The sequence below is a fragment of the Apteryx rowi genome, unplaced genomic scaffold (assembly GCF_003343035.1).
Source record: "Apteryx rowi isolate R43461 unplaced genomic scaffold, aptRow1 scaffold_44, whole genome shotgun sequence".
NCBI lineage: Eukaryota > Metazoa > Chordata > Aves > Apterygiformes > Apterygidae > Apteryx > Apteryx rowi.
The window spans coordinates 1147471-1166432 of NW_020450694.1; positions in this window are offsets into that span (position 1 = coordinate 1147471).

Below are 18962 nucleotides of genomic sequence, written 5' to 3' on the forward strand. Positions count from 1 at the left end.
AAGATTTGCTGGCTGGGTACAAAGGTTATATTTAACTTTCTTTCCTTGGCTGTACACAAATAAGTAAGTTCTAACTCAGACAATGGCCTACAGCGGAGAGCCAGAAAGTCCCTTATATCTTTGTATGGCCTAAATAGACCTAAGTCTGTAACAAAAGCAGAGTGGAAACTGAGCATAGTAAGTCAGGGAATATACAGGGTACAGCAAAGTCTTGGATTTACCTTTACACTCTCTGATCAGCATGTTCTGAGCTGCAGTGGAAAGGATTCTACTTCGCTGCTACTATAAGCCAACAGCAAATTTTTACCTCCTGACGGAAAAAAAGAATGAACACAAAAGGAATTGTGACTAAAGGAGAGACTGAAACAAAGTGTCATCTCAGTGCTCTTCCTGAGTGGAGGAATTTTACACCCCACCCATTCCCCCAAGGCTGTGCCTAAAGTCTGTGTCTAGTTCAAAAAACTTGGACACATGAGCATGCAACCTGAGGTCATGGGAGGGACACCATGCTCTGGTTCTGCCATGCATGGAAATATTTAGATGACTAATCTCTACTGCTGGAGATTGCTATGAACTGGTTAAGTAACCATCTATCAGGAAAGACATCGACAGAACTAATCCAGCTTTGTGGCCAGTCCATGGTCTAGACAATCTCATGAGCTTCCTTCCATTCCTTTTTGGGAGGGGGGTATAATTCTTGACACAATATAAGAGATAAAGTTCCCAAATCCTCCTTGTCCAGATCCTGACCTAAAGACAATCTGTTCTAGGGCTTCCATCTCCTCAGGCTCTCCTAAAAAGAGGGTAACCGAAGTGACTTTTGAATGCAGCCACTTAAAGTTTATCCTTCACCAGGTTCCATGCAAGTGAAATTCAATTGCCTCAAATATTTGCACAGCGCAATGTAGGAAAAAAGTATGAGTACAGAGCATGCAAATCAAACTTATATTTGAATGAAATCTGCAGTGGCATTTTGTTTTTTGCAGCATCACCAAGCTCTAAGCAGATGTGGTTCTAGTTCTGGCCTAATCTGAGATATATGATCAGAATTAGATTGAAATAGCAGGAAAAGCATTGAAGCACAAGGCCGAGGGGCTTTGGCAGAGCTGTGCGGGGCAGACTGCACATCACCTGCCTGCACAGGAGAGCCTCTGGGGCTTTCTGCTCAGTGCAGGACTATTCTTCTCAACTTTATATGAAATCCAAATTTAGCAACACAAACAATATGATAGAGTCATATGGAAAAAAGCTCAGAGACTGTGAATCCATAGCATTATTACCAGGAGAGAGGTATTCAAAGCAGCTGTTAAGATGCAGGGGGCGTGTATATGCATGAAAATCCTAGCAGGAGGCTTTATGGTAAAACATGTGCTCTTTTATAAATCCCCCCCTCCCCCTTTTTTTGCAGTTTCACCCTATTGTCAAATTCTATTTCTTCCACTACTTTCACCTTCCAAAGAAAGCAAACATGTCCCATTTCCAGCAAAATGCTTATTCAGTGCCTGTCTTCCCAGTGCTAATGGCTTTCTCAGATGGAAGATGGCGTGCTAGGCAGGAACCAAATGAAAAAATAAACAATTAATGGGCAGGATTCATTGTTTTTTACATGCCTTAATATTTCGTTTTCCAGATTGGCAGCACCATGGGAAACCCAACACTTGGATGAAGAGCAGTGCATATGGTGAATATGGGGGAAGAATTTTGAAGCTGTAATTCAGGTAAGTGAGAGCTGAGAGGGTTTTTTTTTCTATTCTTCCTCTCTTTTTTTCAGGCAATGATTTTATAGTACATATCATCAAGTGAGTATTAAACAGAGTTTCCGGACTAATGCTTTCCAGCCTTGACTCCCAGACTTAGTAACTGTTCCAAATAGTACTTTAAAATGTTTTAGCTGTATAAATACATGAGACCTCAATGTTTCCCTTGTGGACAAAAACAAAAAAAAGTTAGATTAAAAATCTTGGGTTTTTTTAGTATTTCCAATTTTGCATGGGCCAAGGAGAAAAAAAAATCACATGAAAAGGACTTGATGTTCTCACTGATATTTTTCAAATTGACCTCCAATCAGTATTAGTTAAAGGTGCAAGGAAGGCCTCAGAGACTGTCCACACACATTCAGGTCTAAAGGATAGATATACAGAAATAAATCAAGTTCAGTAAGGCAGCGACTTGTTCTTGGCTGTCTGACTTGGACCAAGGACTCCCATAGGTGTCAGATGACCCAAACTCGTATAAAGCATGGGGAGATATGGGTGCCTTACAGTAGATTGCACAGAGGAGCTGCTATAACATCTTAAGCAATTGAAATAAGCTTCGTTGCATAGTAGTACAATCTGTCAGGGTCCCCAGAATATCTGACCAGCAGCACAAAGTGGTTTTCTGCATTGAGATATGGAACTAAAATTATCCCCATGAAGTCAATGACAGATGTTCCTTTGAATTCAATGGTTAGGAGCTTTGTCCAGTCTGATTTTATACTAGCCATCAATCCACCTTTTTGCCATTCCCAATGATTCTTTTGCAATCTGATTACATTTGCTTAATGAAACTTTTGTTATATATTAACTAGCCTTTATTAAATGCAAATTTGCTGAGGATTAAACCATACAATAGATCCACATTATATTGGATATCACAGTAAAACCTCAATAAGCATGAGAGTTTTCCTTTGTTTTAGAAATCAATGAATATTTAATTAATGTGGGGTAATAACTCTTGCAACTAGAAGATTCTCTTCAGATTTAAATGAAATCATTATTATATGTTAAATGGGAACACACATACTTTTGAATAATTTCAAAATTCTCTAAAAACAAAAATGAATMAAAATACTCTCTCTTCTTCCAGTCTGGTGCAAAAACTGATGCAAACTCATTGATGCAAATTAATACCCTCATCCTCCTATTCTAGACACTCAGATACCCCTGAAGAAGGGAGGCAAGGAGCACTCAGAAGCCAGGACGACTGGCTCAAGGAATGCAAACTCATGCCATTTCCTGAAGCGTTAGACAATACTTCCTGGCAATGAGTAGTAGTTACTGCACACCATGTTTGCTAAAGATTAGAACAGCCACATGAGAAACAAGCAGTCTTCCTGTGAGCATGGTGCTGACTCTCACGCCTCTAAAAATTCTTAAGAAGCAGCTAGCGATACCAGAACTTTTCAGATTTCTGCTAATTCTGGGTGCCTAACTTGGAGTTAGGGTTGCTCAATCTATCTGCCTTCTTGATATCTGAAAGGCCACTGTTAAAACCCTTTCTCCAGCAGGGACTTCTGAAGTCACTTAATGATGTCACACAAACCAATACTCAATGGGATTTGGGTGCCTATGACTCAGCCGTTCCTTCATTTGCCATCCCAAGGAAATCTAAACAATATTTTCACACATCCACTGTTTCCCTATCTAGTGTTTCCAAGGAAATGTTAAAGCAGCATCCAAGGTTTGGAAGTGGAATTGGAGAATCAATACAAGACCAGCCAGTAGAAAGAAGATGATCAGAAAATCAGTGYAGCTGGAAAGAATCTTTTTGCAGCTGGACTGGGAATTCTGATTTTTCTTATCAGTTGTCCCTGTGTCTGAAATAAAATCAGCAATATATTTCATGTAAAACTAACACATCTCCCTTGTTGTGTCACTATGCATTCCTCAACATAGCCAAGTTCGGGTGAATTTTTTGGATGGAGGGTATAAGTCTGCTTCTCATGAGTTAAAAAGAGATCATTTACACCATAAAATGAAGCCACTGACATTTTTTATTTCCTTTTTTTATTCTTTCTAGTTATCAACTAAGATTAAAAGGTTTCACGGTTCAGGGAATGCAAGAGGGTTTTCTCCCCGTGCCAGCCCCTTGTTCTCCTCTCCTCCTCCAGACAGTCTGACACAACGGACTCGCCTCGCCTCCGTGTCCAGCATTGCCCGTGAAGGGCTGGGATCCTGCGTCTGCAATCACGGCACCAGGGAGGGAGGTGTGGGCCGGCGGGGGGAACAGCGCAAGGAGAGAGCCAAGCTGACTGAGATGGATCACACCGTTTGCACCAGCTCTGCGGACTGCACACCTCAATCCAGCACCGACACTAAATAATAGCAAGCCCCAAGATTATCAATAGGCTGCGGAGCACAGGGGCTGGGTATGGACTTTATCAGATAGTGGCTTAGAGATTAACCTCCTGGCCTGCTAATCGGGATTGCGCTAGTGCACCATTTATTACCCCAGCTGGGCAGGGGGCGAGACGGGGATGGCATGGGAGGGAGGAGGTAGGAGCGCTGAACGCGGAGCAAGCCCGCGGAGACGGAGACGGGCCAATTTCACAACACGCTGCTCTGTCTCCTGCTGAATGTTTTGTTTTGTTTTCTGCATTGGATTCTAGGGTAAAAATTCTTGAAGTCTTTATTTATTGCCAAATGGAACCACCATGTGACTCCGGAAATACCTGTCGCCTAATTAAATTGTCCAGAGAGGAATTTTGGAAAGCGCTCCTAATTCAGGAGCTTAATTTAGGCTGGGCCCATGCACCAGAGCTTTCTGTCTTATTATTAGAAGGAATTTTAATCATTACAGATCTCCCCCCACCCTCGGCATTTTTTCCTCTCTCCCCATCTCCTAACAACCTGATTCTGGCATAGTTCCCTTCCCCTTTAACCCTCCAGAGCTAAAAATAATACCCTCTTGGAACTAGCCAAAAGAAAAAAAAAAAGAGAGAGAGCGAGAGTGAGCACTGAACCAGAGGTGTTTAATTAGCAGGAGTGAACTGGAGATGAGTTCAGCAATCATTTTTCAGCAGCCTCTTTAGAGACAGACCAAACGCATTATGAAAAAAAAAACAGGCTCATGGGTCCCAGGAGTCCGGAAGGTGCCGTGTTCTCAAGGCAGCTTAAGCCTGTCACATCTGTAAGATACAGCCCTCTTACATGTTTGGGGGGGAAAAAAAAAAAAGCTTGGGGTGAGTGAAAGGATGCTATAAAAAAACAACCTCAAGTAAATCATTCAGTCTGTCCACTTGCTCCATGTACGGCTATTCTTTTGCGATTAAATTGCACCTTCTCAGGTCTGCAATTTCACAGAAAAAGGAGATACAGAACAGAAGTGAGGGAAGGAGTGGAGGGGGGGCAGTGAGGATGTGAGGATATCCACCCATGTCATAGCTTTATTGTGTCCAGAGGAGTTATCGTGGATTTCAAATGATGTAACTATCACCACGAACAGAACTTGGGCGTTTTTCATTGGAAATGAAAAGGAGATCCCAGAACTTTAATTTTCCTTGAAAAAAGGATAGCTTCAATCAGGTTTCACTGTGATTACAGGAAAATTAAGGGAAGTCCTCTTGCTAATCGCACCTCCATGAGATAATTATAACATACACAAGCAGCTCTGCTTTAATTTTAAGCATTAAAACAGATCTGTGCAGGCTGCATAGTCTACATGAAGCGCTTCTTTTGCTCAAGTCGTTTGTACTTAGCACTTTCCCAACAGCTCAGTTTTCTTCTGTGTTGCACAGACTCTCTGTGCATCTGCCTCGGCTCATGCTGCAGTGCCCTACAGTCACTCGGCTCTGTGCTGCTGTAACCACGGCAAAGGGAGAACCATTTGTCTGCTCCGGGGATGGACATGTGGGATTTCTCCTTTGGACTGAACGTAGCCACCCCTTTCTCTGTCTCAACAGCTGGACGTAGTCTGAATCCCTCTGGGGTTCTTTTCTTGCAGTAGGAGTATTTCTAATCCCATCTGGGATTAGCCTTGTAGACCAAGACCACATCACCGCCACATGCCATCAACATTGCTTTTAAATCCAGAGAGAGTGAGAGAAGCTGCAGGAGAGAGAGCAGGCAAATGCATTGGCCTCTCACCTCTCCAAGACAGAGGTAGCAAGAAATAAATATTATATATATGTGCATGTGTTTTCATGCTTCCTTCACCCTTACTCCTGCAAAGAGAGCATGCTTCTACCTACAGAAGGGGCTAAACCACCACCTGAGACCTTAACCTCCCCAGACTGTGAGGTGCTCTGCATCCAGCTGGCGATCTGGAATTGAATTTGCCACCTTAAGCCCATTTTGGGTTGCACTGGAATGGCTGGGAACGTCAATTTAGCTCTTGTTAAAGATATTTTTCATTTGCAACCTCAGACTGAAATGTTTTTATTTTGGAAAACATGCATACATACATATATAAATAAAATCCCAGACTTTTGACATCTTTATAATTTTGAATTGCCTTTTTTTGCTCTGCTGTATTTACTGGGCTAGTTGCCTGCCAAGCCCATTAAGTATCAATCATTCGTTGTTACATTAGTGCTGAAATGACTTTCTAATTGACTTTGTAATTGTAGTTAAAGCAACTTTAGCACAGGCTCAAAGAAGCCTTCCTAGAGGCCTCTCCGCATCCTGTCTTCCATCTGCTGTCACTGGAACCTTAATGGAGATGCCTCCAGCAGAAAAATGGTATCAGATAGATCACTTGTTTTTGTAGGATGTTGCTTTAGTTTGTATTTAGGTTGATTTTACTTTTTTTCTTTCAGGGCCTGGTAATGACTTGCTGTTTCTGCCTGACGGGATGTTTGTCTGATAAGTGTCCAGCCAGGAGCAAAAACATCACTGTAAAGACCCAAGAAATTCACCAGGGCAATATACCATGGACAATAGAGGTGCCAAAATTTTCTTGATCCTTTCAAAATCCTGGTAACGCTTTGTCAATGGCTTCTTGTTTTTAATTGTTGTGCTAGGCCAGACAGTTTTTATGTAAGTTGAGGGCTGTATGCATTTCCCCTGCCCTGATTCTTATCTCATGCTCCGTGGTGCAAAGCCATGAGACTCACTAGGGCAAGAGCAGGCTCTTGGAAGGATTAGCCCTAAGCTGACTAACTGCCACCTACTCCTCCTGTCATCCACCTGAAATGGATTGAACCCAAGGGGAGCCCTTGCTGTACCAGCGAAATAGGAAAGGGAAGCTGGAGGGAATGCTGCTTCTCCAAGCTAAAGATAGAAGTTCTTCCTCTGCTTTTAGCAGGGGAACAGGAGTGGCATTTCCCCACCTACTTCCCCTTATGTTAGTCCTACCAGCACGGAAGGCAACATGCTACAAACCACAGAGGAAGCAAACTTGCAGTGAGAACAGGCATGCTGCTAAAAACACCCGAAGAGAGCTGCTTTGGCTAGGAGGCAGTGCATGCTGGGGCAATGGAGGGCCAGACCCGATTTATTAAAAAAAAAAAAAAAAAAAGGCTAGATCTTATGAAACTGCTACGTATAGACTTCAGCAGCCAGTAATGAATTCCCCTAAAATGCTCCAAGTCTTCGTGATTGCCTTGGAGTGATCAGCACTCTGGGAACTGTAAACCCCAGCTAATCTTTAGGACTCAGAAAATGCCCTGCACTGAGGTCATTATTGAGGTCATCAAAAGATGAAAATAAAATAAATATGCTGTTGATTTGGTTTAAATATGTAACACTTCCAGCTAATACTGACAGGGATTTCACAGCCCTGTGCCCTGGCCACCTGTAATTCTCAAATCATTATATGACCCTTCCAAAAACTCCTGTTGGATACTGGAGGAGAAATTTGTCTACTTCACATCACCAAAGGCTTAAGTTTATGACCTGCCTGTCACCTTCTTACAGCTCTGTTGGTTAATGCTTCTTGTGGGGGCTAGGTTAGACTGCAAGACTGTTTCGCGCAGRTGCAGGGATACCAGTGTGCTCCTGATGGAGCAGGATTTCAAGAAACATGGAACCAAGTTCTCCATGGACCTGTCATGATTCCTACTGATTTGCTCCAGAATGAGAGGAAGGTCAAACCCCAGCACATAGAATATCTGCTCTCGTATCTCCCTTTCAATATTCTCTATTCAATCAAGTGCTGCTCTACAGCTCGCTGCCTGGGAGTGCAGAGGTTCTGCAAGCTTCACTGCTGGCCACTGAACAACCATCCCCTGAAGCCCTTTGCAGTTGCAGGTAATAAACAGCTTTTGTGCCTAGGCCAAGAGCTGCTTTTGCTTTCATTTGTCATGTCAGCACCATCGCAGTCCTATACTTCTGCAAAACCTTCCATCAAGCTGTGCCTGGTAAAGCTGCCCACAGAGCAGCTCTGCTGTAGACAGGCTACAAATCAGTATGTGCTCAAGAAAGAGCCAGAAACCAGAAGCAGAGAGGGCTGGACATGTTATACTTCATCCCGTCTCACCCAGTCTCAAGAAAGAGAGCTCTATACTTCCCAGCTCCATGAGGCCTGTCTGAGAGGCTGAAGGACCTGGCTATTCACTTTAGGAGTAATAGAGCAGAGGGGCTGCAAGGAAAGGCCTTGCGCTAAATGCCATTCCTTGCCCTAATAATTCCTGTGTTTTGGCATGCATATGCCAAAATGAATAAGAGCTAGTTTTTACCTAAGCATGGATTTAAAATCAGAGCAGAAGCACAAGTGAGGTGAGAGGTGAGAAAAGAAATGAAACCACCACTCATCCTTCAGTAAAACTTTGCTGGTTTCCAAGTGCATCTTTTTACAGTTTTCTGGTGTCTCCTGATTGTGATCACCTGCCTGATGATCCCACCTTGCACAGCTTAATTAGATGTAAGCAGAGCATTAACTCCTACAATGGTGGGGGTTAGTATGCTTATCCAGACCTCTTTCTTTGCACTAAGTGCTTTTGTGCCAGGCTCCTGGCTCAGTGGCCTGGGCCACCCAGGCCATTTGATACTGTTGGTGCTGCTATGTGTTTTGCTTATGAGCATGGACAACAGCTGTACATAAGAAGGGCAGACCGAAGCAAAGGGAGGTGGATAAGCAGTCTAATTTTCACTTGTGCTAGGCTCAGCACTGACAAGGACCTTCAGGGGAAGCTGGCAGCAGTCGTTTCTCCAAGAGCTAACTGGTAGGCATTCAGGTAGGTGAAGACATTCCACACTGTTAGCCGTGCCGTCTGCCAACACCCCCACCACCACCGTGGTGGCACTCGCGGAAGCCCGCTGCAGGGACGAGGCTACTGAAACGCCTGTGCATTACTCAGATCCTCAGCGTAGTTTAGAAAGGTTGTTCTGCAAAGAGCCAGTCCTGCCTGGCTGGCTTGTGCAGCCCTGGTGCAATGTTTGAAAGCAATCTTTGACTGTGATAAAAACTGAGGTGTGTCATCTCCAAGAAAAAAAAAAAAGGTTTCCCCTTTCAGGAATCTGCACTTAAGATCCAGTCTCATATTTCAGTAGATTTAAGGGTGAAARTAATCACACAGCTTATCTCGAGGGCCAATCTGGAACTGCTTAGGTGATTTATTAAGAAAAAGCTTTGCCAGAGGTCAAAATTGGGAATGCGCGAGCTGGTCTCCTGGCTTTCTAGCACAGACTGGAAGATGCCATTGTCTGTTGTGCACAGTAGCGGAGGCCGGCCTGGCATGTCATCGCTTTGGCACTCCCAAATTGCTTGTGAATATATTGGCACTTAGAACAGTGCCAGCTGCAGTGATTTTATTAGATGTTTCCTGGAATTTGAAATTCATCTGAAAGCTTAGGTTCCTAAAGTCAGGAAAGGCAGGAGAGCCTCAATTTTCTCTGCCACCTTCATCACAGCAGAGAAGAAATTGAATCTAAATATATCCCAGCCACCACCTTGGGTAAACTTAAATGACCTAAAGCTTACTGTAAAAAAAAAAAAAAAAAAAAAAAAAAAAAAAAAAAAAAAAACTCAGATGTATTCATCAGCTTATGATCTTGGAAAAGCCTGTTTTTTAATGCCTGTGAACTGCAATACTTTGATTAGGATTCCCATCCCTGTATGGACCTCCGCACACCTGGAGGGGTTTTTTTTTTCCATGACTTCAGTAGAGTTCTGCACACATAAAACAGCGACAAACAGTCTCGTTCTCTAGTGAGATGAGTAGAAGCAGCACCTAGCATCTACTGTGGTCTTGTTGACACCTGTGAGCATTCAAGTAGACTCGGGGATTGATCTATATTCATGGCAATGTGGGATTGAGCCTAAACTAGGCATTGTTATTATAACTGGTTGCTGCTGCATCCCATCCCATGTCACCATGAAAAACAGTATATGCATTCAAGATGAATGTAATATAGGAAGTCACAGCTTGATTTATGCAAATGTATTCAACTTTATGCAAATGTACAAGTGACCTTTCTTTGGTCAAAGTATGTTGGCAGGTACAGGCTTCCTGAGCTCTAGTACAAAAAAATGAAAGGTGTCTGCATTATGCGATGGAGATTTCTTTGGGGAATAAACATCTCCAGCTACGTTTAGGACAGGCTGAGTGACAGAAGGGACACTTTGCTAACACTCCGTGAAGAGATCTCCTGAATCTTCACAGGGAGAAAAGCTGGTTGGATTTTTTCAATATAAAGTTATTTTCAGCAGGAATAAGATGTTGCAGTCAAAGTAAAAAAAAAATTGAAATGTCCCCATTTTTAAGCAGCAAAAGCAACGGGGAAAAGCAAAATCCAAAAAATGTTCAGTGGTTCTTTGGTTTGGGATTTCAATAAAAAGTAATTTTCGATAAGGAAATTTTTAATTGAAAGCAGTCTTCAAAAATACATATACTTCCAACGTTAGTTGTAAGTCTTCCTTAAAACATTTGCACTTGGAATTTTAAGGAAAAAAAGCAACCTCCCCTCCTCTAAATTTTCTACAAAAAAAAAGCAGTGTATTTTTTTTATTAGGAGTAAACATGATTGAACTCAACAGCTGTTGGGAATTCATATGAATGTTCAGAAACATTATTTTAGAAGGATCTGATGAATTCTGCTTTCTCAGCAACAATGAATTTCTCTGAGCAGATATATCCTGCTCCTATGGTGATATTAACTAATCCTGAATTTTACTTCATTTTCGAAGTGTTACTTGTGTATTAGCAGCACAGCTTCTCTGTTGGCTGTAACAGGATTCAGGCAGCTAAATCCCACACGTAGCTCTGAAAATGCACCCTCTCTAAGTACACGGGCAGGAAACAAAAGAAAACAACTGAAAAAAAGAGGAAGCAGCGAAGGCAGCCACATGCCAGGGAGCTGTGCAGTATATTCTAAGCAGGGCCAATGAACCCTAAGAAGGATAAATATACACCACGGGTCAGAAGAACAGCAGTGTGAAAAAGGGAGGCAAAACAGCATTTCAACCATCTTTTCTGTGTAAATAAAAGGCTAAGAACGTTCTAATCTAGACAGAGTTAATCAGGGATTTTTTATTTTTATTTTTTAACAGTAACTGAGCCAGACTTAACTCTAAATTAGAACTGGCCCAACAATGGAGAGCTGCCGCCTGGAGCTGGATTGGGAGCCCCGTCAGGATGAAATTCAACCCTTCATCAAGGCCACTCGACGTACCAGAGGGCGTCCGTCCTCTGCCACAGCCGCAGCGGGGCTGGAGCCRGGTGCTCCTCAACCTTCGCTCCTCAAGACCTGGACGATGATACGAAACTCGTCCCGCAAACCAGATCCAAATCGCAGCTCAGCTAGCCGCAAATATAAAAGATCAATTATAGCAGTGACCTGGAATGACAGTCCAGACATAGAAATAGTCACAACGCTAAAAATCAGAGGCGATCAAAGCTTTGATCGCTTTGGGCACAACCGCGCTGTCAGGCCAGAGGGGAATCGCACTCGGATTAGGACTGACCTGGACATGGGGAATGAGAAGATCGGCGACTCCCATGCGYGACGCAAGCTAGAAACTGGACCCACAGAAAKATGTAGACGTTTAACTTCAATTCGGATGCCTAGACCCCCACTGACTAAACCATTTTGGAGCCTGCCTGCTTTCAGAGATCAGAGTCCGGGCAACTAATGATAGTAAAAACATAGGTGACTTGGTTCCCTGGCTCTCACCGAGTTCCTGTAGGCTTTAGGTGCTGAATTTGCTCAGGCACTTTGGAGAAGGTGCCCGGAGCCTGCMGGCGCCGAAAGCCCTCTGCCCGCTCCAGCACGAGACCGACCCCGTAACTGAGGGCCGGGAGCAGCCCCGGGCTGGAGCAGCCCTTCCCGCTCTCCGTTTAAACTTCAGGCAGTGTGTTTTGCAAGGCTTCAAAGTGCCACTTAACGGGACTTTCATTTTCCTTCCAGCTGAAGGGAAAGTGTTGTTAAACTCCCAGGCTGGCAAGACCGAGTTTACACAGATGGAACAGCTAGCGCAGACCGCAGAACAAATACCAGCAACCAACCAGTTTCACACTTCTAAAGAAAGAAAGAAAGGAATGGCAGCGGCAGGCCAAAGCAAACAGGCCTTGGAAAACTCGAACCCGCTGGCTGGAATTTTCAGCTGTTACTTTTCTTTTCACATTCAGGCTTTTTTGGAGATCTCTCGATTCAGCAAAGCGGAGAGGGCTTTTGCATTCATACTAAATGATTTAAAGCTCCGTGAGGAGTGCTGCGCTCRGTCCCAACAACCACAAAACATACATTGTTTGAAATTTTATAAACGTGGTTTTCACTGAGAGCCACATTTAAAAAAAAAAAAAAAGACATTTTCTTTCCAGCAAATAATATGCTGTTGAATTTCCCACATCTTGACGAGCTATGGCAGCGGGGTGTGTCGCTTTATATGTCTTTTGCTTTTTAAATCTAAGGACAACTCCTATGCCCTCAAAAGAGCCCCAAGCCCTCTTCGTTTTCCCGGGCTGTGATCTGCCCCCGCTTGCCTTCGGCGCTGCCGGCCAGCGGAGCCRGGCAGGCCCCCTCGGGGCTCGCTCCCGCCGCCCCGTGATCTATCAGAGGGGTCACGGTTGAGTATCGCCGCCTAAACCTCTGCAGCACCCTGCGCTGCTGCTCATCCGCAGAGCAAAGGACCAGAACAGGGATTAATCCAGGTCGCTCACACAGCAATGGGAGCATAACCTCGAGGCCAGCCCCAGAGGACTTTATTGCATTAGGACACAGGGGTCGTGCCTCTCCTTGCATCCAGCCAGCCTTTCGTTCTTGTCCTCCTGCAACAAAGAACTCGCTAAGGAATTAGAAAAGGCATCTCCTGCGAACACACGTGCCGAGCCACTAGCGAAGCTCCACTCGGCATCGGAAACCTGCTGAGTAAAGTTGTTAGGGATGGATAAATCAGTTTAGATAAAATTATCTTCTTGTATTCACAGAACCCTGCCTTCAAACACAAACCTTATTATCAAATTGAAACACTTCATGCTGGGTAAACTGTGACTTGTACTTACAACACAGAGGCAAGTTCTGCTCACACTGATGCAGGCGTAACCAGAGCATCTTCAGATTTCTCCCTCCACTAGCTGGATGTCTATAGGGGTTTTGATTTACGGTTATGGAGCTGGAAGCAGAATCTTGTTCTTGACCATTACATTAAGAGTACCTATTTCTATGGGGATGTCCTTTTCACTTCTGTGCGCCAGATGTTAGCACTTTCCACCTTGCTGTGTTAGCAACACCTTCCTGCCCCATCATGCACAGTTAGACTGGCCAACTCATGCTTTGTTGACATAAGATTTTACTAAATCACACTGGATTCCACGCAAAGCTACACAAAACCAGGTGAAACCAAAGCTTAATTCAGAGGAAAGACTTCAATGTTCATTTCAACTGAGACTTTAAATGATGCTGTGCAGGGGTGTAAAAATTAGTGTCATTAACTTATGTGATAAAGGCAGGGGTCATATAAAAAAAAATGCTTCTGACCAACACAGTCAAATGTTAAGCTTCAGCAGCTGTTGACAAAAGTGATTGGTGTCCTCTCAACTGACCAACACAAGGACCACTGGCTAGTTCTAGGCTAGATCAGTTTATCTCTATGTTAGGTGTAATCCGAGACAGCTGTGTAGGCATAACCCTCTAATTCCCTCCTATTTTAGCTTGCACAACCTGGGTAATTGCTTTCCTTGCTACACTGCTTTCTACCCACTCTGTGTAATTTCCACTTGCTCTGTGTACTCACTGACACCAGGACACCTTTCTCCAGGAGTACAGTCAGGTGGCCTGACTGGTTGCCCAGGGAGGTTGTGCTGTCCCCATCCTTGGAAGTTTTCAAGATGAGACTAGATAAAGCCCTGAATAACCTGGTCTGACCTTGAGCCTGACCCTCCTGAGGTTCATTCCAGCCTGAATTCACCTATGATCCTAAGGTGAGAGCCTGTGCTGTAAGACTGGGCCTGGTCTGCTGGGGGCAAGGAGCTTAAGGGGGCTTGCAGGTCCCCCGAAATAGTACAGTCTCTCCCACATGGCAAGAAAGAGGTAGCACAGAYGCCTTTGTCCATGTCTCACCTGCCTCCACCCTGGGATAATGCTAGCTACTCAGAAATGGTGTCACCAGCCAACCACAGGGCAAAGCCACAACAGGGCTAAATCCTACCCTGGTGAAATCACTGGAGCACTGGTGCACTATCAGGGACATTGCTGTAGCTCAATATTAATTATAAAGCTTTGTCAGTTAATGCTGCCATTTACAGAATTGCTAAACCGGACCCAGTGATTCCTGAGTCTGGAATATTTTTCATTTATTTCAATGCTGAATGTATGAAAAGAAGATAGAGGTCTCTAAATTGGGGGAAAAAAATTACCTTCTTCCTCTTCGCTCTGCAGTGCCTGCTTACAGTGACTAGTCCCTCCCTTTCAAACAACCTTTGCTGACAGAAACCCGCAATGATACATTGCAGGATGCACCAGAGTACCATGGAAGCCAGTGCAACGTGACGCATTTACTGTACTACAACGTACTGTATCTCAGTGCTAATGACGTCTGGGTATTGAAATAGCCTCCACAGGGAGCAAGGCTGCAACACCTGCTTCTTGTGGATAACCCAGTCTTCATCTCCTTGCTGCAAAGGAATAAAAAGACCTTCTCGGAGAGGCTGCCGAATTGGAATGTCACATTAGGGCACGCTTGTTAATGACGAGCCATTACAAGGTTGCCAAGTGCTCAGAAGGATGCTCCCAGGATCGCTAGTATTGGAACATTTTATATAGCATTTAATTATCCAAGGTTCAAATTCTGCACAATTATATAAAACAGAAAAAAGCAAGAAAACCTTTCATTAACTGCTACTTAGTAATCATTAGTCATATATTTGTTATATGATAACATGCTATTGTGGGGCTTGGCACAAAAGTCCGGTGGCCAAGGCATCTCTGACATTGCAGGAAGCTAATGAGGCCTAAAGGTCAAGTTCTGCCCTCAGTTAAATCAGCAAAGTACGTAATTGTGTCGGTGCAACCAAAAAGTAGTACTAAAAGCCAGCTTCTTGGGAGTGTACCAGTGTCGAGAATATACAAAAAAGCTTGCCCTACGTAGGATAATTTATTTTTTACCATGTATTTACGAGACTAGGATGGGATTATTGTGTCCAGCAAGGTACAGCAACACCTTAGTAATGTAGAAGATTGAAATTCAGAATATCTTTTTCCATGGTCTTTGCATTCCACTGTGCTCTTTGCTGCCATTACCCCTCCATAAGGTTTAAATGTAGGCTGGGAAACTGCTGGGAACTTTAAAAAGTGTGATCCCTCAGGATAACATTCCTTCTGAATGGGTCTGGTGGGATTTGCTCCAGGTGCAGACTAGCAAGTTGTCACAGTAACTTGTGAGCTCACCCTCCCCTTTCTTATATGCACTGCTAAAAAGCAAAGAAGTGAGTTAATACTCGACTGAGACGAATGCAGGATTTCATTATCTATACCTTTCTTCAGGCTTTCTTCAAACTCAGGCAGGCATAGACTATGTCAGTCACAGTCTGATACTTGATACCAAGATTTTCCTACTATAAAACCTGTAAGAATGGGTATAAAATTGTTTTTATTTTTAATGAAACTTTAGATTCTGGAGGAAAAAAATGCATTTAGGAGCAGCACTGATATACAGATTTGTTATAATCTGTCCTAATTCTAGTCTTGCTTACAACCAGCATGAGATAGTATGAGGAGGATTTTCTGCTACAGAAATGTGAATGTATGTAGCAATACATACATTCCCTTTGTACTTCAGCAAATATTATAATTTTTGGACAAGAAAACAAAAATATAGAGCTTAACTTCAAATGGTCAGTGTTTATCGAGTTGCAAGCTAATAGCTGCATACCACTTATCTCTGCAATGATATTACCTGTATCCATCAAGAATTTTGCGATGTATTTTATTTGAAAATTCTAGGCAAAATATAGACACAATRTAACAGTCATATTGCTGAAAATATCAGATTAAAATCGTGCTCAGCCCAGAACTTTTTCTTAGCTCTATCTTCCATGTATTGATTTTATTGCTTTTATAAATACAAATAGTGCTGTATATCCCTCAGAAAAGCTAACGAACAAACACATTTCAGTAGGAGAGCAACAGGTAAATAACATGAGTCTTTTTCCTCAGGGGATGTAATAAATGCCTTGAGAATGTCCCTATGACTGTTAGAGTTGACGTGGAAAGTTAGAAGCTTATTTTKGGGGGTATAATTATAAACCTTTGGCAAATGAAATAATTTGAAGAGGAAATGGATCCCTATTTACAGACTAGAGCAAGTTCACTCCTCAGTGCATACACCTAATTCCTATTAACTTTCTTAAAGACTAAGTGCGAATGCTCGTGCGGCTCCTGCGTATCCTTTGCTATCGCCACTGACATTTGTGTGTCCGCTCCCGCCGCGAGCAGAGTAGCCCCTGTTTACAGGACGAATAAACAGCCTCCTGCGTCATGCACGCCGGAGCATGCACACTTAAGTTTCATTCAAATACAGTATAGAGGTGAATTTAGCCATTTATTCGGAGACTTGTACTGGAGACGCGTCTGCAAATCTAGCTCTGGCAAACTATGATTTGCAGTTTGGTATTGTGTCCCCTGCCAAAGAATTTGTGCATGGGAAGAGCATTAGAGGTCCGGTGGGAGCCGCGGTGGTTCTTCCCCTGCATCGCTGTTGCTAAACAAGCAGGTTGCAGCCTGAGTTAATGCATGAAAATGCGCGTCGCGGGGCAGCACCACGCCAGCAACCCCAAGCGAGAGGCAGACGCGCGAGCCCCGACGCAAGGCGTCGCGCTTGCTTGGGCCGGCGCTGGGCTCGCCGAGCGGCTCGGCTGCTCGACGGCTGCCACGTTTCACCTACGCCACGGCTGCGTGTTAGCGGTGCCTGAGGAGCTTCCCGTCTACACTGGAAAGCGCTTTGGGATAACTCTGGATGACAGCTATTATTACTATATTTAATTTTTGAAACTCCACTGGAAAAGTTAAGCACTTAAAGAAATCCCTGCACTTACTACATTCAGCTTTTTCCCTCCTAAGAAATAACTGGAGAGTTTGTGCTTTTAATTATTATCATTCTCCCTTGAAATTATAGGCAAAGCACTCAGTGACATTCGAAACATAAATTACTGGCCTGCAGCCTTGTGCTACTGTTTCTCTATCTCTCTGCCAGGGCTGCAAATCAATTTTCTGCATTTCTTTTGGATTTTCTGAACAAAATTGTGGAAAATAGCTGTTGGCACATGGCATTTTTCCACAATGGTTAGAACTATTGAATGGTGCTGTAATAGGCTGCCTTGGAGAAGCCAGCCCCATTAAAATGCCAGCCTCAGATGGATCAGAACATGCTCTCAATCAGAATTTCATAATTTTTCCACAGCAAGAGCAAAATAGTTTTCCTTGCTTTTGCCTGCAGTCCTGTAGCTTTGTAAAAAAGTAAAATAAAATAAAAATTAATTTTACTACTCTTCTTTTTCTCATCTTGTTTTTCCCTTGTTTTTGGGGGGGGGTTGTTTCTTGGGTGGTTTTTGTTTTTGTTTTTTTTGGCTTGAGTTCCAGCTATGGGTTTTCTGGAAGATTTTTTTTTAGTTCCCATTGCTTTATTCCGTTCTTGTCCAGGTTGTTCCTTTATTAAGGGACCTAGAAATTCACCTTTTTAGACTGATGATTATTCAGCCAGTAAAATGCTTTTCCCTCAAAACTGTCTCTGATGTGCTCTTAGGTGATCCTGGCCTTACAGGGACATCACTTTCAGACTGAAAGCTGCTTTAAAGCTTTACACCCTTTAAACTGGCTACCTTAAGTATTTAAACTCACAGAGCACTGGTCAGGACTGAGGCATTCTACACCTTCAAATTTAGCTGATTTCTTTGGTTTTGGAATCAAAGCTAAAGGATATTGCCCTAGGGAGAGTTGAGTTGCACCAGAATCATGGGCTAAGAAGTGGCTTCTCACCGCACTGAAGTCCAGTAAGAAAAGAAGGTAAGAAATGAGAGGAGCCTTTCAGCCTGCACAGCAGACTTTCTTAGCTTTGTAGTGGAGTGTGTAGGTAAGATTTGGGATGAGTTTCTGGAAGGGCAAAAAAGCATGGATCTAAGCAAGACAGCAGGTTGCATGAGAACTGAGAGCCCAAAGAACGACCACAGTCAGTTCCYGGATTTCTTGCAGAATTTTTGCTGATCCTGTCGGTCTGGTCAAATTCTAGAGTCAGTTAAAGGAAAAAAAGGACAGTATTATGAACCTACTTAGGGCGAAGTTGCTTCAGTACCATATGAAGAAACCTTAAAGAAACAAGGTCACATCTCAGCTTCTTATCCCTAGAAACTGGTTCTTCCAAAACCCCTAGAGAGAGTCAGCTTCTGGGTTTATGATTATATGTTTCATTGCAAGGCAGTGATGTAATGTCGTACGTGATAAAACGAGGGAGCCGAGCTTGTGCTCAGAGTGGTGGAAGTTTACTAGTTTAATCCAGGTTTGGGTACTTCAGATATATCCAGCCATAATTTCAGGAARACGTATTTGAGGTTGGAATATCTTGCCGTTGGCTGATCCAGTCTGACGCCTGTTTTGCCAGCGCAGGAGGAACTGCTGCAATACCGTTGTAAAACAATCATTTCAAAAGGGAAAACCATGTTAACCTCTGGGTGTTTCAGCTAGTGCAGAGTAATGAATTGCTATCTTCATTAACAGAAACAATGCCAAAGAGGCTAAACGAGTCAGAACAGGCAGAGATGCAAGCCGGTAGCCTTTAATGAGCTGAACAGGAGCTGGTTGGTAATGTGAGGTTATTGATAATCCCAGGGTTTA